A 22,750-nucleotide genomic window follows, 5' to 3' on the forward strand; every position below is an offset into this window, starting at 1 on the left:
TCTAGGACACAGTAAAAGTGATGCTAAAAGGAATGTTCACAGTCATCAAAAACACTGAAAGAGAACAAACAGACAATCGAAGGTCACACCTGAAGTAACCAGATAAACAAGAACAAACCAAACCCAAACCCAGAAGAAGAAAAGTAGTAACAAACATCAGAGCAGAACTAAATGAAATTCAAACAAACAAAAAAACTACAAAAGATAAATAAAAAAGCTGGTTTTCTGAAAAGACAAACAAAATTCATAGACCATGAGCAAGATCAACCAAGAAAAGAGGAGAAAAGATCCAAAGCTCAATCAGAAATGAAATAAGAGATAGTACAACTGACACCACAGGAATACAAAAGATCATTTAAGGCCAATATGAACACCGTTATGCACAGAAACTAGAAAATCTAGAGGAGATGGATAACTTCCTGGAAATATACAACACAGCCAGATCAAATCAGGAAGAAATAGAAACCCTTAACAGATTAATAACAAGGAGTGAGATTGAAACAGTAATAAAAAAAAAATTGCCAACTAAAATATCCAGGATGTATTCACAGCTGAATTCTATCCAGCATCCAAAGAAGGACTGGTACCAATCTTAGGGTAATTATTACAGAAGATAAGAGGGAATCCTCCACAAATCATTCTAGGAAGCCAGTATCACCTTAATACCCAAACCAGGAAAGGACACAGCAAAAAGAGCTGTGAATATCCCTCATGAATATAGACGCAAAAATCCTCAGCAAAATATTAGCTAACAGAATCAAACAGCCTATGAAAAGATAATACACCAGTGTCAAGTGGGATTCATACCAGGTATGCAGGAATGGTTTAACATACGCAAGTCAATAAATGTGATACCTCACATAAACAGAATTAAAAGCAAAAAATCAGAGATCATCTCAACAGATGTAGAAAAAGCATTTGACAAAATCTGCCATCCATTTGTAAACAGGAAACTCATCAAAATGAGCACAGAAGGGACATACCTCAAGGTAATAAAAACCCTCTATGACAAATCCACAGCCAACATTATACGGAAAGGGGAAAAGTTGAAAACATTGCCCCTCAGAACTGGAATAAGACAAGGATGCCCACTTTCACCACTTCCTTTCGATATAGTACTGGAAGGCCTAGCCAGAGCAATCAGACAAGAGAAAGAAAAAGCATCCAAATTGGTAAACAGGAAGTAAAACTGTCCTGTTCACTGATGATATGGTTGTATACCCAGAAAACTCTAAAGACCCATCCAAAAAACTCCTAAATCTGATAAATTAATTCAGTAAAGTTTCAGGATACAAAATCAATGAACACAAATCAGTAACATTGCTATGTGCCAACAATGACTAAGCTGAGAATCAAATGAAGAAGTTAACCCCTTTTGCAACAGCTGGAAAAAATCCAAAACAAAACAAAACAACTTAGGAATATACCTAACCTAAAAGGTGAAAGATCTCTACAAGGAAACTATAAAAGCCAGCTGAAAAGTGATCATAGAAAACGCAAATAAATGGAAACACATCCCAGGCTCATGGATGGGTAGAATTACTATTGTGAAAATGACCATACTGCCAAAGTGATCTACAAATTCAATGCAATTCCCATCAAAATACAATCATTGTTCACAGAATTAGAAAAAACAATCCTAAAATTCATATAGAACCAATAAAGACCCCAGATAGCCAAGGAAGATTAATCAAAAAGAACAAATCTAGAGGCATCACATTACCTGAATTCAAACTATACTACAAAACTAGAGTTACCAAAACAGCAGGGTACTAATACAGAAATAGGCATGTAGATCAATGGAACAGAATAGAGAACACATAAATAAAGCCAAATACTTACTGCCAATTGATCTTCAACAAACAAAAAACATCAAGTGGGGAAAGGACACCCTATTCAATACATTGTGCTGGGATAAGTCACAAGCCACATGTGGAAGAATGAAGCTGGATCCCCAACTCACACCTTTTACAAACATCACCTGAGGATGAATCAAAGACTTAAATCTGAGACCTGAAAGCATACAAAAATCTACAAGATACCATCAGAAAAACTTTTCTAGGCATTGACTTAGGGAAAGAGCTCATGACTAAGAATCCAAAAACAAATGCAACAAGAACAAAGATAAATAGATGCAATTTATCTTAATTATCTTTATTTTAAACTAACTACCTTCTGCACAGCAAAAGAAGTAATAAGCAGAGTAAACAGAACCCACGGAAAGGAAGAAAATATTCACAATTTATACATCTGACAAAGGACTAATATCTAGAATCTAAAATAAACTCAAAGAAAACCTCAAGAAAAAAACCAAATCATCCAGTTGGGTGTGGTGGCTCATGCCTGTAATCCCAGTCCTTTCGGAGGCTGGGGCATGTGAATCACTTGAAGTCAACAATTCAAGACCAGCCTGGCCAACATGGTGAAACCTTGTCTCTACTAACAATACAAAAATTAGCTGGGCGTGCTGGTGGGTGCCTGCAATCCCAGCTACTTGGGAGCCTGAGGCAGGCTTGAACTTGGGAGTCAGAGGCTTCAGTGAGCCAAGATCATGCCACTGCACTCCAGCCTGGGTGACAGAGTGAGACTCTATCTCAAAAGAAAACAAAACAAAACAACCAATCCCATCAAAAAGTAGGCAAAGTTCATGAAGAGACAATTCTCAAAAGAAGATATACAAATGGCCAACAAGCATATGAAAAAATGCTGAACCTCACTAATTAACAGGGAAATGCAAATAAAATCCACAATGCAATACCACCTTACTCCTGGAAGAATGGCCATAACTTAAAAAATAAGGAAATAACAGATGTTGGCGTGGATGTGGTGAAAAGGGAACACTTTTACACTGCTGGTGGGAATGTAAACTAGTACAACTACTATAGAAAAACAGTATGGAAATTCTGTAAAGAACTAAAGGTAGAACTATCATTTGATCCAGCAATCCCATTACTGGCTATATACCCAGAAGGAAAGAAGTTATCTTATGAAAAAGATACTAGCACTCACATGTTTATAGCAGCATAATTTCCCACTGCAAAAACATGAAACCAGCCTAAAACAAATCAGTGGATAAAGAAAATGTGATATATTTGTGATCTGTATATATGTACATACCATGGAATATTAGTCACAAAAAGGAATGAAATATCAGTACTCACACAACCTGGCTAGAGTTGCAGATCATTATTCTAAGTGAAGTAACACAAGAAAGAAAAGCCAAACATCATACTATCTCACTTATAAGTGGGAGCTAAGCTATGCGGATGCAAAGGCATATGAATGATGTAATGGACTTTTGGGACTCAGGGGGAATGGTGGGAGGAGGGTGACGGATAAAAGACTGCACATTGGGTACAGTATAAAATGCTCGGGTGGTGGGTGCACCAAAATCTCAGAAATCAACACTAAAATCTTTTCCATGCAACCAAACACCTTGTTCCCCAAAACTTCACTGAAATAAAATAAAAAATAAAAATTATAAACAGGCCAGGTGCAGTGGCTCACGTCTGTAATCCCAGCACTTTGGGAGGCCGAAGCAGGCAGATCACGAGGTCAGGAGATCAAGACCATCCTGGCTAACACGGTGAAACCCCGTCTCTACTAAAAATATATTAAAAAAAAAATTACCCAGGTGTCATGGCAGGCGCCTGTAGTCCCAGCTACTGGAGAGGCTGAGGCAGGAGAATGGCATGAACCCGAGAGGTGGAGCTTGCAGTGAGCCAAGATGGCACCACTGCACTCCAGCCTGGGCAACAGAGCAAGACTCCATCTCAAAGGAAAAAAGAAAATATATATATATATATATGTAAGTAAAGAGTATTGGAGGATATTGTATAACCTTATATAGAGTAATGAAGTCTTTTTAAAGCAAGACAAAAGGAAATGTTACCAAATTTGGCTTCAGAAAAGTTCACAACCTCTACACTGTGGAAGATCCCATAGGGTTCCTAATCTGCAAAGAGTTGTTATGTTTGATGATCCAAATAATAAATTCACACAAGAAAAACTGTAAAACAGTCAAAACACAAATAAGTGTTATCTTACAGGTAGTAAAGAAATGCACATGGAAATATTACATTTTATTTGAATAAAACTAAAGGTAGTATCTCATGCTGATAGAGTGACAGAGTTGAAGGAAGGGTGAACTGCACCAACCTTTTGGGACAGTCATCATACAGAGTCTGTAAGACTGAAAATGCACATCACCTTAACTTTCAGACAGACAAAACATTCCCATTAAACTTACAAACTTACCCAAGTGAAGATGGACTCGGGGCATCATCTGCTTCCTGTGGGAAGTGAAGCACAATTCATAGGACGAACAAAGACCTTGTTGACATTCAACTTATTCTCAAACAAAATTCAAGTTCATTACTAGTCAGTTCTGAGTAATGGTGCATTAAGGACGCCTGGACATGGAACAGGATCTCAGTCGTGGGACATCACCCTTCCTCCCAATCCTTGTATTATGGGCTGAACTGTATCTTCCTCCAAATTCACAGGTTGACATCCTGACACCCAGTGACCTAGAATGTGACTATATGTGGAGACAGGGTCTTGAAAGAGGTAACTGATGTTAGATGAGGCTATTAGGGTGAGCCCTAATCCAGAGTGACTGGTGTCCTTTTATGAAGGGGAGATTATGACAGAGACACAGAAAAAAGACTGTGGGAGGACACAGAGAATAGGTGGCCGATTACAAGGCACGGAGAGAGGACTTGGGAGACACCAACCCTGCAGACACCGCGCTCTGGGACTTCCAGCCTCCAGATATGTGAGAAAATACATTTCTTGTTCCAACACCCCATGTGTGGTTCCTGCTTGTGGAAGCTCTAGCAAAGAAACACACCTGCTACGTGTGCACACATGCTGTTTTCCGTGCTCCTGGGTAAGAACCTGGGAGTGGGAGTGCTGGGTCACATAATATCAGCTTTGCCAGAGTGCTTTGCCAGAGTGGCATCATCTTTCATCCCCATGAGGAATGGATGAGACTTCCAATTCTCTGATGTCTTCACCAACACTTGGTATTGATCATCTTCTTTTTAATTATTTTTTTTTAAGAGACAGGGTCTTGCTATGTTGCCCAGACTTGTCTCTATCTCCAGGCCTGAAGGCATCCTCCTGCCTCATGGGCCACCCAAAGCTCTGGGATTTCAGGTGTGAACCACCGTGCCTGGTGGTATCATTACTCATTTTTCTTGTAGCCATTCTAATAGGGGCGCAGCGGTATCTTACTGTGGTTTTAGCTTGCGATTCCCTGATGTCAGATGATGTTACACACTATTTTGTGTGCTTTATTTCTCATCAATATTGTTGCCTTGGTGAAGAGTATGCTCAACTCTTTTGCCCACTTAAAAACCGAGCTGCTTTCTTGTTGTTGAGTTTTTACGATCCTTCAAATATTCCGGATGCAAGTATATGACTTGCAAATATTTAATTTTGGTCTGTGGCTTATATTTTCATTCTCTTAATGGTACAATTGAAAAAATAATTTTAAATGTTTAAAGTCAAATTTATCTTTTTTTCTGAAATAGTGTTTTTGGTGTATATCAAAGAAAACATTGCCTAAAACGTCACAAAGATAGTCCATGATTTTTATAGAAATGTTGAAGTTTTCCCCTCTTAATAGGAGGTCTGTGATGGAGTTTCCAGTTTGTTCCATTCATCTACTCAGTGTGTCTTCTTTGGATAACGCTGTCTGCAGCCGCAGGCCCACTCCGAGGGGAGGCGATGGACTGCAGGTCTGTGGAGCGCAGCACAGGGCTGTGCCACGGACGTGGGTGCCAGTGAAGTCACGCTCATTTTCAGATGGAATTCTTCTCCCCGAGGTGAACAATGAACCAACGGTGTCGTTTTCATAGGATTGTCCTGGAGCCCACGGAGATGCTGGCTTGGGATTCAACCTCATGCTGAGCGGATCTTCTCTGCTTCAGACCAGGCGTCATGTGGCTCCACGCAAGAGTGACTGTAAATCATCATCTACAGCGAGACGCTGCGGAGAGACTGAGGGGACTCATCACGATGCACCCGGGCAGCAGGTGTCGACGTGGATGATCGCAGGCAGAGAAAATCCTGTGAGCCCGTGTGCCACATGGAGTGAGGGAACTTTGGTGGCCTACTCTGGGTCAGGGAGGGCTGGGGGCTCGATCAGTTTCCACTGAGTGTGTCTTCAAATCTTCTCCGGAAGTGCAGGCCAGGGGAAAGGCTTGGATACCAGCATCACTGTTCCTCCAGGCTCGGCTGATCCCTTTTTCATTTCCAAGTCTCAAGAGCCTGTTCCCTGAAGTCCTGGGGAAGTGTGGTGAGGCGGCCCCGCCCCCACAGAGAAGGGGAAGTCACCTGTAACCTCCAGAAACTGGCTGCTTCACAAAGCCTGCTCAAAAGGACCCCCTGCACCCTGGAGGGGTGGTTAACTCCTGTAATCCCTGTGCTATAGGAGGCTGAGGCCACGGGCTCACTTGAGACTAGAAGTTCCAAACAAGCCTGGACAACACAGTGAGACCCCACCTCTTAAGAAATATAAAATAAAAAATAAATTGGCTAGGTGTGATGGCACATGTCTGGACGTTGAGCTACTCAGGAGGCTGAGGTGGGAAGATTGTTTGAGCCCAGGAAGTAGAGGCTGCAGTGAGCCCTTATCCCACCACTGCAATCCATGCTGGGTGACAGAGTGAGATTCCATCTCTAAAAAATAAATAATGACCCAGCAGAAACCTCTGGAAGCCAGCCCCAGAGCAGGAACAGAAATATGTGGCCCTAAAGCTGGCAGCCGTGCTGGCCTTTTCCTGTGAAGGACAGACAGAGTCCATGTAACAAACACACACCATTCACACACATATACATGTGACCACACACCACACACAAAACCACACACTTTTGGCTAACAATTTCCCTCTATTGTTAGGGAACAGACACGGCTAACAATTTCCCTCCATCCTTTATCACAGCAGTGTTCCTCGCTGTGTGTTCTGGGCACTTCAGAGACTGCCCTGGGCATCTGCCCATCACCGCAGCCTGACGGTGGCGCTCCAGTGCTGGGGGCTCCCGCTTTGGTACCTGTCTGTGTCTCTCACCCACAGCTGGGAAGCGTTCCTGCCTCTCACTCCATCTCTCTTCTGTGCTCCACCCACCATCATTCCCATGTGAGCAGCACCCTTGGACACAGAGTGCTTCCATTCTGAATACTGCCTTAACCTCAGCTTGGGGGACCTCAGACCACACATTCTGCACACGACCCCATCCTCAGGGTACATCGCCAGTGACTGTAACTTACCTGTTCCGACGACCTCTTGTCCGAGGGTAAGGGAGTAGAGTGTCGATACAGGCGCTTAAACATCAGCAGAGAATTCTTGGCCTTGACTCTGGTGGGACAGGCAGGAGAAGAGAAACTCATCTCAGTTTTGTGGGGGTCTCAGGGCAACACTGGAGGCTGCAGTGTGTCCTGTAAGCACCACTGCTGTGGGGACCATGTGTCTCAGGACCAGGAGACCAGTAGCTCCTGGGAGATTGTCTGAGTGCTCCTGGGTTACTGCACAGTAGGAAACACAAGGAGCTTCCTGTGTGAAGGACCAGGACTCCTTCCCACTTGGGACACTGCAAAGCAGGGCCTCCTCCCACTGTGCAGGCCCCGCCCTAGACCAGAGCCTCAGCCAGTGCGTGTCCTCAGTCGGTGTAGCCTGGCTCATTGGCAAATGGACAGAGTGGCACCTTGGAGTCCACAGTGTTACGCATTCGTGGCAATCTCTTGCAGCAGACAGAGGACACTAAGACAGGAGGAGGGAACTGGATTATCCACGCAGACCCCACGTAATCACCTGAGCCTCAAAAAACAGAGAAATGAGGAGGAAGAACCCAGAGACTGAAAGCAGCGGGAAGATGCGACACCCAGTGCTGACAGGAAGTTCGGGGGGGGGCGACATGGAGCCCGAGAGAGCCGTGATTGCCACTGTGTCCTGAATGAGCTTGGGGCAGATTCTTCCACAGGAGCCTGAGAGCACTCTGGCCACCGACCGCGCCTCCTGCCCTGCAAGGCCCTCGGCACAGACCCGCTGGCCTACCTAGGCCTGGACCCACGGAGCTGACTCGGAGTGTTGTGCTGAATGAGTAGATTTGTAGAAATTTGCTGGGGCAAATGGGAAGCTAACCCCAGCCACCTGGTGGACACGAGCTGATGGGAACCCCCTCAAGTTAGATGGGAAGCCTGTGGGGCCCTGCTGTGTCCACGTTTGCATCCTGTCTGCTCCGCTTGAGCACACCCCGCATTGAATCACCCGAAGCAGCGTAGAGGAAACACGGGCTGTGATGGACCGTTTCGAAGAAATGCTCTCTGTGAACGGCCTGATAGCTACCATTGCAGCAGATGCCGTGTACCCTTCCCTAAGCTCCCCCTAAACTCCGACTGTGCTTCACATCTCACTCTCCACAGGCATTTAGTGACAGGATTTTTTTGGTATTGGCACAGTGCCATGGGATGCAGATGTCTTTCCTGACACGGAGGAACTCTGTGATGGGCGACGCCAGGCTTGCAGTCAAGACCATGGCTATGAGTGGTTAGCTGTCCATGTGGGCAAGTGTTCCAAACTACCAGGTGGCCTGCAAACAGTTCCTGCAACAGAAGGTAGGCGATGGGTGTCTTGGTGCCCATGGCATCTAGAGGACCTGTCAACTTGCACTGTCTTTATCCCACTTGCAACATCTTAACCCTTTCCACACGAGGTTAGCTCATCAGTCTGTCGGAAAAGCACAGACTGGACTGAAAATCAAACACACTGTTCCAGAAATGGGGACCGTTAAGAGATCCCAAAGACAGGATGATTTATACCCATACAAGCCATTCTTTTTCCTTTAAGAGAACAAAGCTCACAATATTTGAAGTTCAAAAGCAGACTCCAAAACAGCTGTACAAGGTGACTAGAATTTATAAATCAGCACTTCATGCACATCGTACACAGAAAAATCATTCAAAAGGACGACCGGGAAGACACCCACAGTGGCTAAAGGTGAGTCAGAGACTCTACATGACTTTCATTTCTACCTGGCAATCTTTGCCATTCCCAAATTTTCTACAATGTATATACATTGACTTGGCAATCATTAAAATTTTTGTTTTTCATTTTGTTTTGGTTTTCGAGTGGAAGTTTACAATTCTGGTTATACTTAGGTTTCTATTAATCTTGTCCAAAATGCATCACAGAGAAAGCATTTTTCTATTTTACTTAAAGGACCACTGTTCCATGAGAGTCCCAAATGCAATTCAAACGCTTTGCTGCTTCTCTGTGGGGGCTGTGATGCAGGCCTCTCCCAAGGGCAGGTCTGTGGCTACTGCAACTCCAGTTTGAAGTTCATGTTTCTTGAAACTGGACAGAGTGATTTTAAAGCTCATATTTAAAAACAGATGTGTAAGAATTGTTTAAAGTAAATGAAAAATGAAAAAAAACTTTAGACAGAGGTTTGCCTGCCAGATATTAAAATACAGTAGCTAAATAAGGTTCTATAATTTAAACAGATGGTGCATGCAGCTCCAGGACACAGACCCATGAGACAGAGACGAGCGTCCAGACACAGACCTTGCCCTGCGCTCAGGGAAACACAGCAAGCCAGGAAAGCCTTTTCAGTATGAGGGAGAGGAGCATTACCCAACACAAGAGGCGAAAACCAACAGCTACTTTGCTGGGATTAAAGAACCTTAGCTCCTCTGTTACCAAATACAAAAATAAATGCCGTCTGGCCTGAAAAGTCAAAATGTAAAGGTAACAAACAAAACATAGGACTATATTAGCAAAGAGTAGTGGAGGATATTTGTATAACCTTAGAATAAAGAAGACTTTTTAAGGCAAGATAAAAGGCAATTTTCACAAATTTGGCTTCAGAAAAGTTTACAACCTCTATGCTGTGAAAGATCCCATAGGGTTCCTAACATGCAAAGAGCTGTTATGTTTGATAATCCAAATAACCCAACTGTTGAACGTTAATTCACACCAGAAAAATGGTAAAATGGTCAAAACATGAAGAAATCTTCAGTCCTAATGGTAGTAAGGAAATGCATATTAAAATATAACATATTTTCTTTGAATAAAACTAAACATATTGTTAGTATCTCATGCTGAAAAGAGTGACAGGGTTGAATGCAGTGTGAACTGCTCCACCCTTTTGGGGAAGTCATCAGAAAGAGGCTGTGAAGATGGAAAATGCGGGCGGCTTTGACTCTTAGCCTCCAAAATAAAACGACCTGCACCGCACAACTCTGGCTCAAAGACGCTTCCTGAAACCCTGTTTGTGAAGCCAACCCCGGCCCTGCTGGGCGGGGCTCCAGGGTCACGGCGCCCCCAGAGCTCCCATTTACTTACCACCTTGACTCAGGAACGGGTTGGACTCTCAGAGCTTACAATTTATACGAAACACTATGAGAGATCATCAGAAAACATTCAGACTCACAACTACACACAGTGTTCATGGAGAGATGTAGAAATAAATAAGCGGGTCTTACTCTTGTGCGTTAGTTTAGATGTTAGTTATGAAGAAGGGAGTGAAGAATGTAGTTTCTGCAAGTAAGACAAGCACATCAAGATAGATGATTTGGTATAATTTAACAACGCTAAACAAAACTATTTTTTCTTCTACTGCATCATCCCATGATGTCAAAATGTCTCATCATAGGTGAATTATTTTCTAGTCATTTGAGTTAAGAAAAGAATACAGCTATTCTTCAGTGACCAAGCAACTGCAAGAAGCTGGCAACTTACCCCTGTGCAGATGAGCCCAGGGCGCCGTCTCTTTGCTGTGGGGTAAACGAAAATGCGTAACATGAAAAAAGAAGTTGTCGACCTGCAGCTGATTCTTACATAAAAGTCAAGTCTATTATTAGTGGGTTTGAGGAATGGTACCTGGTTCTCTTGGGCCCTGAGTTCAGATCTCAGAACCACTTACGTGTGCACGCGTTTTCATTTCTCTGGTGAGAAACTGGGAGTGGGATTCTGGTCATAGACATTTATCTTTTGAAGAAATGCCAAACTGCCTTCCAAAGTGGTGGCACTTTACACCCTCATTTAACTCTCAGTAGCAACGGAGGAGACTTGCAATTTCTCTACAACTTCACCAAGCCTCGGTGGTGTCTGTCTTTTTGATGACAGGCATTCTCCTGGGTGTGTGGTAGTATCTGATTGTGGTTTTAATTTGCAGCTGCCTGATGTAGAACGATGTTGACATTTTTTTCCATGTGCTTATGTGGCATCCATATATCTATATATCTACCTTGGTAAGGGTTTGTTCAAATCTTTTGCCCATTTTATGTATGTATGTATTTTTATTTATTTGTAGAGATGCCCAGGCTGGTCTTGAACTTCTGGCCTCAAGCAATTCTCTTCCTTGACCTCTCAAAGCACTGAGATTATATGTGCTTCCCATTGTGCCCCGCTCTCTTGCCCATTTGAAAACTGGGTTTTTTTTTTTTTTAATGTTTTTTTACAATTGCACTTTGAAAGCTCTTTGTGTCTTTGTGTATTCTGGACATCAGTCTAAGACTTGAAAATATTTTCTTTGTCTGTGGGCACAGGAACAAACACCTTGCTTTATTGTGCTTTGCTTTACCGCACTTCACAGATGCTTTTTTTTTTTTTTTTTTTTTTACAAATTGAGGGTTTGTGGCAACCCTGGTCAAGCAAGTCTATCGGCGCCATTTTCCCTGCACCATGTGCTCACTTTGAGTGTCGGTGGAAGCAGCTTTCAGCAATAAAGCACTTTTAATTCAGACACATAGTTTTTAGACATAATGCTGTTGCACACGTGTCATGTAAACATAGCTTTTATATGCACTGGGAAACCAGAAATTCACGTGACTTGTTTTACTGAGAAGTTCACTTTATTGTCGTTTTCTACAACCAAACCTGCAATCTCTCTCATGTGTGCCTGTATTTTTATTTTCTTTTCTTTTTTTTTTTTTTTTTGAGACGGAGTCTCGCTCTGTGGCCCAGGCGGGAGTGCAGTGGCCGGATCTCAGCTCACTGCAAGCTCCGCCTCCCGGGTTTGCGCCATTCTCCTGCCTCAGCCTCCCAAGTAGCTGGGACTACAGGTGCCCGCCACCTCGCCCGGTTAGATTTTTGTATTTTTTTTTAGTAGAGACGGGGTTTCACGGTGTTAGCCAGGCTGGACTTGATCTCCTGACCTCGTGATCCGCCCGTCTCGGCCTCCCAAAGTGCTGGGATTACAGGCTTGAGCCACCGCGCCCGGCCTATATTTTTGTTTTCTTAATGGTGACTTTTGAAAAGCAAGTATTTTCCAATTTGGTAAAGTCCAAACTATGATGTTTTTCTTTAATAGCCAGTGATTTGGTATCATATCAAAGAAAAGCTTTGTCTCACTACAGATCACAGAGATTTCATTCTATGCTTGCTTCTAGAAGTGTTCTACATTCAGCTTTTAAGTTTAGGTGTCAGATGGATTTGGGGCTAATTTTGTTGTGGGGAATGAAGTGGTCCTGGGTAATCTTTGTACAGGTATGAAGAACTCAATCATTCTTTTTTCTTTTCCATGTGGATATCCAATTGTTCTAGTACCACTTGTTGAACTATAATTTCTCCCCATTTAATTATTTTAGTACCATTATTTAAAGTCAATTGACCATAAATGAAAGGTTTAACTTTGGACCTTTCTTCTGGTCCATTTCCGTATATCTATGTCGGTGCCACACTGTTTTTATTACTGTAGCTTTATGTCTCTCTCTATGTCAGCACCACACTGTCTTTAGTGCTACAGCTTTATAGTAAAATTTAAAGTCTCGTTACATAAGTTCTCCAATTTTATTTTTTCTCAAAAGTTTTAGCTAGTATAGTTTAGGTCTTTTGAATTTTATTTTCATATACATTTCAGGACCGCCTTGTCATTTCTGCTAAACCAGAAGCCTGCTGGGGTTCAGCAGGGATTGGGGTAAATCTGTACATCAGGTTGGGGAAAATTGCTCTTTTAATAGTACTTTTTTCCAGTCTATGAACTCTTCACTCAATAGAGCATCTCTGACTTCTCTCAGTCATGGTGTGTAGCTTTCAGTGTACATATTTGCACAAGGTTTGTCGAATTTATTCTTTTTTATAAGATTGTGAAAGGAAGTTTTAAAAATATAACCCAGATTTTTCATTGCTGGTGGATAGAGATGTGTGAGGATGTATTTAATATGGGCCCCACATCCTTGTTAAGCAATTTTATTATCTTAACTGGGTCTTAAAACATACTTTTAGGATTTTGCTGCCTGCAAATAAACACAGTTTTACTTCGTATTCTGTGTGCCTTCATTTTCCCTGCTGCGTTGGGCCGGCCGGAATGTTCCTGTGACGTTAGAAGTAGGAGGAAGGGGTGTCATCACCTGTGCCCAGCCTCAAAGAGAGGGTCACCAGCCTTTCACCAGGAAATGTCATGTCAGGTCCACAGGGTGCTTTTCTGTCATTCCTAGGTCACTGAGATTGTTAAAAATCATGAATGGGAACTTGCTGGAAACTACCCTTTTCTGCATTGATCGGCTTGATCACATGGTCACTGTTGTCTATTGGACTAACGTGCTGAGCTGTAGTCATTGATTTCTAGGCCTTAAGCCACTGCTTACCCCTGGAGTGGTATCACCTGGCCACAGTGCATGGTCCTGCCCGGTGCTGCTGGATTTGGTTTGCCAAGGTCTTATCAGTGGTCTTTGCCTGTGTCTCCTGAATGTATTGGCTTAACGAACATCTGGCTTTGGTGTCAGGTTGATGGTGGCACTGCTGAATGAGCTGGGAAGTGTTGCTTCCTTCTCTGTTTTCTGAAAGAGTCTGTGTGTAGTTGGTATTGTATTTTTTTCTTAAAATCTCTGCTAGAATTCATGCATGAAGACTTCAGGGCCTGGGATTTTTCTTCACTGGGAGATTTTAAATTAGTAGTTCAGTCTCTTGGCTGTTCAATGTCTATTGAGATTTTCTATGTCTTCTTGAGTTAGTTATAATAATTCATGTCCCTTAACTGGAAAGGGAACTAATTTCCTTAAGTTAAAAAGCATGTTTCAGGCCGGGTACAGAGGCTCAGGCCTGTAATCCCAGCACATTCAGAGGCCAAGGTGGGTGGATCACCTGAGGCCAGAAGTTTGAGACCAGCCTGGCATGTCAAAACCACATCTCTACTAAAAATACAAAAATTAACCAGGCGTAGTGGCACACATCTGCGATCCCAGCTACTTGGGCGGCTGAGGCAGGCAAATTGTTTGAACCCAGGAGGTGTAGGCTGCAGTGAGCTGAGATTTCACTACTTCACTCCATCCTGGGCAACAGAGCGAGACTCTGTCTATAAAAAAAAGATGCACAAAGCACATTTCAACCTTAGGAGAGATAGAAGATGTATAATGAAGTATAGAAATGTTTAGAAGACTCAGTTCCATTACTATCTTTGCACTAGGAAGTCATTGGTGCATTTCTGGTATTTCAGTTCACAAAGACACACAGACACACCCATGCACATAGCCTCACACACAGACACACACGCACTACACACACTCACAGCAGAGTTCACAGGCTGCACCACCCTGAAGCAAAGCAGCATGGCTGAGAGGTCCCAACCACAGACTGACCTTAGACATTGTCCCAGGCCTGAGACATGGAACAGAGACACAAGCAGTACCTGGAGAAATCCTTCCTCCATTTGCACGTGTGGATCTTTCCTCGCCGCTTGGTGTTTTGAACTCGCTTCTTTGCGGGTCTTACTGAGATACTCAAAGCTGGTCATCTTCTTGGCCTCTGGAAAGGGGAAAGGAGGAACAGGACAAGTTACCAGCCCTGCAGCTTTGCACAGCGCCCGCAGGACAGTTCAGAAAGGCAGCCAGCGCCACTGACCCAGCCCCTGCGCAGGGAGCCGTGCTCCGCCCACCATGCAGGCCCTGTGAGGCCAGGATGGGTGCAGGCGCCTCGTGGGTCCAGCTCCACAGCTAGCTGATGGTCAGCAAGAGAGGTCTGCAGCTGTGACCTGGGGACCGGCACCGGCCCACGCCCCCCTGCCCACCAAGGCCTCACTGAGCTGCATCGTCAGTGGTGTCAGAAGAGAAGCTGGCTCTCACAGACCTGGGTCCCCCATACCACGCAGCCTGAGAGGTTGCTCCAGATCCCCTGGGAACACTGGCGGGGGTCAGAGGCCAGCTCAGGAGGGGCCGCTCTGTCTGAGGGTCCAGGTGGCCTGCGGGGTTCCTCACATCTGGACACGGGGTGGGGCACACCTTGGGGGATGCACAGAGACCTTGAAGTCGGAGGACCACACAGTGTGGCGGCCACCCCGAGGTGCTGGCTAGCGGGTCCTGGGAGCACACACTCCTGCAGGTACTCAAGAGCCCCAGGCCCAGGAGGTGAACACAAGTGTCGTCAGTGCCACTCAGAACAGCCTCTGATGGGGCTGAGACAGGTCATATCCCTGCAGCCCTGCACAGAGCCCACCTCAGCAGGCCGGCCAGAGCCCCATCCACCCGGCCTGCAATGCAGGCAGCAAAGCAGCACATTGAAGCAAAGGAAAACCTGAGATACCCGTTTATCTAAAAGACTCGTCTTAATAAACGTAATCAAATGGGCTCTGCACCTATTTCAGCCACGAGCTTCCGTGGAGGTGCCAAAATCTCCATGCTTCTTTCCCTAAGCACCAACACCGTGAGAGCTGATGTCTCGTGACTATTTCTGGAGACTGGGGCAGCCGCCCACAGAGGCCTATTTGCAGTGAGGAGCAGATGGCGGTGGGTGCCTTATGGAGTTGCCTGCAGCCAGCCAGCCCCGTCGCCTGCAGTGTTTTGGGTGTTCGGCCCTGGCCGGGCCCTGAGCTGCTTCACATGGCTCTGGCTAGTCCTCCACACCCCCCAGAACCTGTCGTGGTTTGAGCACACAAACTTGTGCTTGTTTATATTCAAGTTAAAATATATGTTCTTTTGCCCAGGTTTGCACAAATACCATCAAAACCAGATTTTCAGCGTGCCCTGTGGCTCCCAGAGGCCCACTTGGTGCGGGTGAGCTCTGTGGGAAACAGTTAACCTGAGCGTCATGGTGAGGTTGAGGGCAGGGAAGCCGCAAAACCTCCCAGGCAGGCCCAGGGTCTCCAGCATGGCCAGGGCTCCCTGGCCGGGCGGGCAATGTGGGGAAGGCTGTGCTTCCCTGACCTCATCAAGCAGTTTTCTCTACGATCTGCCGTGAATGTGGCTCCCATCCATCTCTGGAAGGCAGCCCCACATCACTCACCTGCTCAGGGAATTGTGCCCTCGCCACGAGCACTGAGGACTCTCCAAGGTCCGTCTCCCAACTTCAAAATGAAGTCTTTGAATGGCCAGCTGCTTCTGACACAGCCCCCCGTGGCCCCCCACCCGACACCTGCCCCCAGATGAACAGAACACACATGCAGGCCAGGCTGCACCTCCAGGAGCCTGCATAGGAGACTGGCGACCTTGCCCCGAGGACCACCCTCCACAGCTGCCTCAGCCTCATGGAGTGGGAGGCAGATGGCCTCTCAGGCCTCTGGATGAGAACACAGCCCAGAGCCCCAGTGGACACCTCTCCAGGGACCCTGGCAGAGACACAGCTCAGAGGTGCTGGCCTCCTGACCACAGAGGCTGAGGTGATGCACTGAGCGGCTACACTATGGGGCAGTTTTACCACAACTAACAATAACCAATCTACAACTTTGTCCTGGAAATCTATTCTTTGATGTCTAAATACCCTAAAATCAACACATTCAGCCCTGGCTCTGTCAAGGTCTGAGAGACCCGTGGCCCATGTTCTGCTCATGGAAGCACTCATCACTCCAGTCGCCCAGGTTGGGACCCAGGGGCCCACGGAGGCCCATCGTCACGTGACCTCAGTGGACCTTTAAGTGCTGCTGGTTTTGAGTCCCAGACAGCTCCCCAGGCCACCCTTCCCCGTGTTTGCGAGCTCGCCATGATTCACGGATGACCCTGAAGGCTGCCTGCCAGCTCTGTGTGCCTGGCTTCCCCCTGGGACGTCGGGCACAAGGTGGCCCGCGTTTCTCACTGCCTGCCCTGCCCACATTCAGATCCTTCGGGAAACGCCTCGGTGACCAGGACCCCTGACATGGTTTCTGTGGCTTCTCTGGCTCAGCTGGGATGTCTCCACACTAGACAAACTCACACAACCACAGCAGGCCACCCTGCACCACCTCCTCCTGGAGGCCACAGGCAGCCACAGGATGGGTGGGTGGGGACTGAGCCGCATTTTAGCGAGAGTCCAGGGTCTTCCTTGGAGCCTCAGCAGCTGTTTGGGAAAGGGAACTCTAGCCCATGCCCAGAGCCACAGTCTCCCAGGTCCAAGGGTGGCTGACCAGCCAAGGGCAGGTGCCTAAGGTTGCCGGTAGGTACACTGGGGGCGAGGCCCTGCAGAGAGAGAAGGTCCCATCAGCTGTTCTGCACTGGCCTCTTCCACACCACACAAGCCCTGAGCCAGCTGGGAGGGCTCGTGGCCACACCTCCCTGCTGTATGCAGGTCCCCTCCTCGGCATGACTCCTCTGGGGAACGTTCCCGAGCCCCTTGGGCCAACTGGGTGACCAGGAGAGCCTGTGGTGAGACACCTCCTGCATCGACGGTCTCAGAGGCCAAAAGCAAGGGAGGCTGGGAGTCGCCTGGGGCTGTGGAGCCGGGAGCCCTGCCAGGTAGAGAAGCAGCTCCCAGCTGTCCTGGAGTCACTGCCCAGGGAGGCTCCAGGTCATGGGGGCGGGACTAGGCCAGGGCGTCGTGCCTCCAGGCATCATGCTGTCTGCTGTGGTCGTGTGAGTTTGTCTGCCCACAGCAGCCACCTGCCTGTCCTTTCATGTTTCTCCCACACCTGATTTGGGTTTTGTGTTCAAGAAGCCTGTTGCAAATGCAGTGCCTGGCTCGGAGGACAGACCAGGCCATCCCTCCCAGCCCCACATGGCTTCAGGCCCACTGCACTTCCCTGCTCTTCCCAGGCCTGACATAGGCTGGCGGGGGCATCTCCTCGCTGGTCTCTGATGTGGGGACAGGTACTACTGCAGGAGACAGGAACAAATGGCTGATGCCCCCAGATGGCAAAGGTTCGTCCTCTGGGACCTCATACCCTTCAGGAAGCAGTCTGTGTGTGGGCCACGCCTCCCCAAACGCCAGCAGCACAGGCTTCCACAGCACCAATGGTGCCACGTTCAGGGCCAGCGTGGGAGTCACGTGCGGGTCGAAGCCTTGAGAAAGGAGAGGCACACGGTGTAGCCATCAGCGGCGCCCGAGCTTGGTCCCAAATGCAGGGGCGAAGCAATAGGTTGTGTGTCTGTACCTATGGTCAAGCACACAAGTGCCCACTTTGCCTCCAGGACTACAGCCGGGCACCTGGGAGCAACAGGGTGCTGGTGTCGGCCCTCGGGGTGGGCCGTGTGCTGGGGGCCTGGCCTTCTGCCCCCATATGCCCACTGAACAGTGCATGTGTGAGCGGCAGCCAGCTCCAGGCATGCTCTGCACTGTGTGGCCGTGGCCGGGGCTGGCAGAGCCACTCGGGCACAGCCTGCATCAGGGGTGGATGGCCTCTTGGGCTCCAGCACCTTCCATGGGTTAAGCTTCCTCTGGGGGCTTCTGGATCCACCACGAGCAGGAGAGTCCAGGCGACGCCCCGGTCAGGCACAGTCTCCGTGGCCCCTGGGACCGCACCCCCGTGCCTGCTGCTGCCCCCTGCTCCTCCGCCGCCTGAGGCGAGGGCCAGCTTCTTCACAGCACAAGGGCCGTCCACACTTGTTTCTGTCTCATTCTTCACCCTCTCGCCCCAGCGTGCAGGTGACCATACCTCGCCCACAGAAGCCTATAGCCCCCTCACGTGCTCAGCACACAGTGGGCACTGACTATTTTAACCCAGGAAACATTTTGTGCACAAAATTGGAAAGAATGACAAGTGCAGACTTTGTATCACTGGGCAGTTTGGGCATCTGTTAATCTGCAGCACGTGTGGAAAAGACCACGTGGGCTTCGGCCCAAGCTTGGCCGACTCTCGTGTTGTGGGGGGACTTGCCCTGACTCTGAGCATCTGAGGGTGAGAGATTTCCTGATAAGGAGAGATGATGAATTCTGGGTGGAGTGAAACTCCAGGAAAGCCTCTGTGGTAACCCCAAAATATTTAAATATAAGAAAGACTGCTAGATAATTCTAGAAAGTACTTTTTAAAATATTCCTGATTCTAAGAGGGGTGGAGAGTTTTGAAAGAGGCCCAAATGACTTCTCACTCTTAAGGGTTTAGGCTTCAGGAACGGGCAGCCGGAGACATTCTACAAGGCAGACGCATGTCTCTGTGAAGTTACATCTGAGACTTTAGTTCCATTCCATTCAGTAAATATATCCTAAGCACCTATTCTATACAGGCACTGGCCTTGATGTCCAAAATTAAAATTCTGAAAACACCACATTCAGCACTGTGTCCATATGATTTAATCCAGTGATTTTCATTGCACTTTCATTAAAAAAAAATTCAACCTTCAGGCAAGACAACAGTGACTGCAAGATGTGCGTTAAAGGTGTCTTATAAAATGTTCCCACGGTTGTGTGGGGACGGTGGTTTGTAGGGTAACCTTTGGTTATGAACAAGGAGCCTCTTGGTGGTGCACGTCCATTCTGAGCCGGGCATTCTCGCCACAACTGCAGGCAGGGGCTGCTCTACAGATGGGGGTGAGCCCAGAGCCTGACCCACCCGACTCCCTCCGCCCTGACCAGGGCTTGGCCAAGCTGTTGGGAGCAGGGCATTCTTGGAGGCTGGCCTGGACACATTCTGCTGCCCGTGTCCAAAGAAACCCCCTGAGAGGCCACAGCCTCGGGGCCACCACTGCTCAGAGAATGGAAGACGCTTTGCAGCTGGCCCAGCATGACCAAAACGGCTAATGCCAGGAGCAGGGACGTTGTTGTCACTTCCAACAACAGGTTTCCCTGGGACTGGAGAGTTTACCCTCCCTGGTTCAGCAACATGACTGACCGCCTAACACTGTGCCCGCTGTGAGACTCAGCAGGACCAACTCTCGCTTTAGTTGTCTGGTTAGTGGGTGACCTGCCTGTAATATTTTTCACTGTTAGAATTTCTACTTGCTGCTTTTCTAAGTCCACCTGTTCTTATTTCATAATGTCCTGTTCTTCCCTAATAGATCCCATTTCATTTTCTCTGAACATTTTAAACTTGTTACTTCAAGCACCTGGCACTGCTCCTGCAGGTCTCTGTGTGAGTTTAGCTCCTAGCTGGGCCTGCTGGGCCCTCATGGCTTTAATTTCTTCCTGTGATTTGCCCTTTTTGCCCATGATCTCATTTCTGGGACAGGCTGACCCTGAACACATGCGAACACGGGGGGCAAAGACACCGGCCCCAGGCATGGGGGGCTCAGGGTCGGGAACACACTAAGGTAGATGTGTAAGAGGAGCAGCTCTGACCACGCAGGCTTGGGGGAATCGGGGGGCTTAGGGTGGGGGACATACTCAGGTAGATGTGGAAGATGAGCAGCTGGCCCAGCTGCACCAAGCCAAGCAGGTCCAGCAGGAGCACGACCATCCCGATGATCACGACTATGAGGGTCTGCACCTGCACCGGGAACAGGGGAAGGAACAGCAGCCACGTGTTCGTATTCTTGACATCTGTCGAGACAAGGGAGAAACACTGTGTCCAGCACCTGTTGACGGGTGCCACATCAGGTGGATGTCGCAGACCACAGCTTGCTGGGGATGGGGCAGCGTGGGGACAGCTGGCACAAGGGATGCCTCCCTGCCCAAGTGGACGCCTCCCGTACCTGAAGGCCCCGTGGGTCCTGCTGCCTGTGGTTGGTTTTTATGATCCCTTCTTTATGGATCTGGGAGGTGAGGCTCCGACAGGGTCACTAAGTGCCAGGGCCCCAGCACTCACCCCTTCCTCACTAAGTGCAGGGGTCACAGCGCCTGCCGGCTCTGCCGGGCCCAGCACCCATCCCTTCCTCAGGGCCCACGCTACGTCCCTGGGCCCTCTGCACCTAAACAGCCGCCTTCAAATAGAACAGGAAAGCCACAGCTCTCGCCTGGGGTCATTTCTAAGATACAGTCCTCTGAGACACTGGGCTGCCAACACTCAAAACCATAACACTTCCAAAAGCCAGGCGTAATGCAGAATGGCAGAGGGTCAGACAAGGTAGAATGGGAGAGGGTCGGGTAAGGCAGAATGGCAGAAGGTTGGATTCAGCATGGATGTCTTTGGGTGATGGACCCTCTCTGGAACTGGTGGCCTCGGGGGCCATCCTAGTAAGGCAAACACCACAGTCGGCCAGACGGGACTGCCGCTCAATGTGCCTGGGCCAGGCTGGACCCCACACTGCCCCTTAGCCGTGACATCACGAGGAGTCCAGCCCATGGTAACAAGGAGCTGCTTTGCTCAGGGCCCTGCTGGTTTTAAAGTCCTGCTGAATCATCGGGAACAGCACACCCAGGAAATTGCTCAGTCCACAGTCAAGGAACTCACAGTGAGCCACTGGCACTACTGTGTGGAAGCAGCATGCTCCAGGAGAGAAGCCAGCACATGCCATCTCAGCCACCTCTTGCCTCTCACTCTCTCCTGGCATCCCCCATGGTGACAGCCCAGATAACCTGGAGGCTGCTGGGGAAGGTGACTTGCTACGGGGGGAAGAACACAACGGCACCGTCTTGGGCTTGGGTCCGCTGAGGTCAGGGCCTCGCCAGGGTGGAGCTGGCTTTCAGGAAGGGCTTCAGAAGCGGCTGTGAGGCCCTGGTGGCATCGGCCACGCTTCAAAGTGGAAGGAGGAGCTTTAGGGCCTTCCACATGGAGCTGGCAAAGCTCATCCTTGAAAAAAAAAGTCACACCGTGTTGGCTCCGGAATGTTCTGGAACAAAGGGCAGGCAAGTCCTGCCTCTCTTGCCACCTGGGCTGTGCGCAGTGCAGGCGCAGCCACGCCTGGGGCCGAGACTGGCAGTCTTGACCCACAGCCCAAGGGGCTGTTCTGGCCCAGGTCCTCCTGGTCAGGGTCCCGGCGCGGCTGCGATAAATACAAGTGTTAGCGGGTGCAGGCAGCTCCCACAGCAGACTCTTGCAGTCTGAGGCAGGGCTCTGACATCCAGCTGCAGGACAGGTGGGCACGCTGCCTCCACAGGGTCCAGGGAGGTCCTCCCACCTCTGCCAGCTCCTGGGGCTCCGGGTGACCCTGGGCTGTGGCTGTGTGACTCCAACCCTGCCTCCGTCCTCACGGGCTGTCTCCCCTCTACGTCTCTCCTTTCTCTTCTAAGCACCCTCATGGCTGGATTTGGGCCTCCTGGGACCACCCAGTATGAGATTCCCATCTCAGATCTTAAGTCACAGCAGCAGACCCACTTCCCGGGGACACTGGCATCACAGACCCCGAGGACACTGGCATCACGGGGTCCGGGTTTTGCGTGGACTTGCCGCTGGAGCCCACAGTCCTCACCGCCACGTCCTCCTGTGGCTCAGTGCGGGCATCCCAGGCTCTGGGCCCACTTGGCCAAGAGCCTCAGCACTCTGCAGACTACAGCCCAGCACCTCAGCGCTGCCTCTGCTCTCTCTCCCCGTGGGCGGCTCCTGCTGGACAGACACCCCCACTGTCCCACAGCCATGTGGCCCCACAGGACGGCGTGACAGGTGCTGCAGGGCTGACTGTGGAGGGCGAGGGCAGAGCCGGACCCCATTGTCTCTCACCTGTCGCGACCTGCAGCATTCACAGAGCAGTGCAGCCAGTGCCTTCCCCAAGCCTGCCTCCTGCACGCTGGGGGCTGCTGGGCTGTGTGGACCC

The 22,750-nt window shown here is 48.5% G+C and overlaps 1 pseudogene; it reads right to left on the bottom strand.

Annotated features, from left to right (window-relative positions):
• LOC117064686 overlaps positions 1-22,750 on the bottom strand; it is a 98,983-nt pseudogene that overhangs the window by 53,192 nt on the left and 23,041 nt on the right.

The sequence above is a fragment of the Trachypithecus francoisi genome, unplaced genomic scaffold, assembly GCF_009764315.1.
Source record: "Trachypithecus francoisi isolate TF-2019V2 unplaced genomic scaffold, Tfra_2.0 Lachesis_group2, whole genome shotgun sequence".
NCBI classification, from domain to species: Eukaryota; Metazoa; Chordata; class Mammalia; order Primates; family Cercopithecidae; genus Trachypithecus; species Trachypithecus francoisi.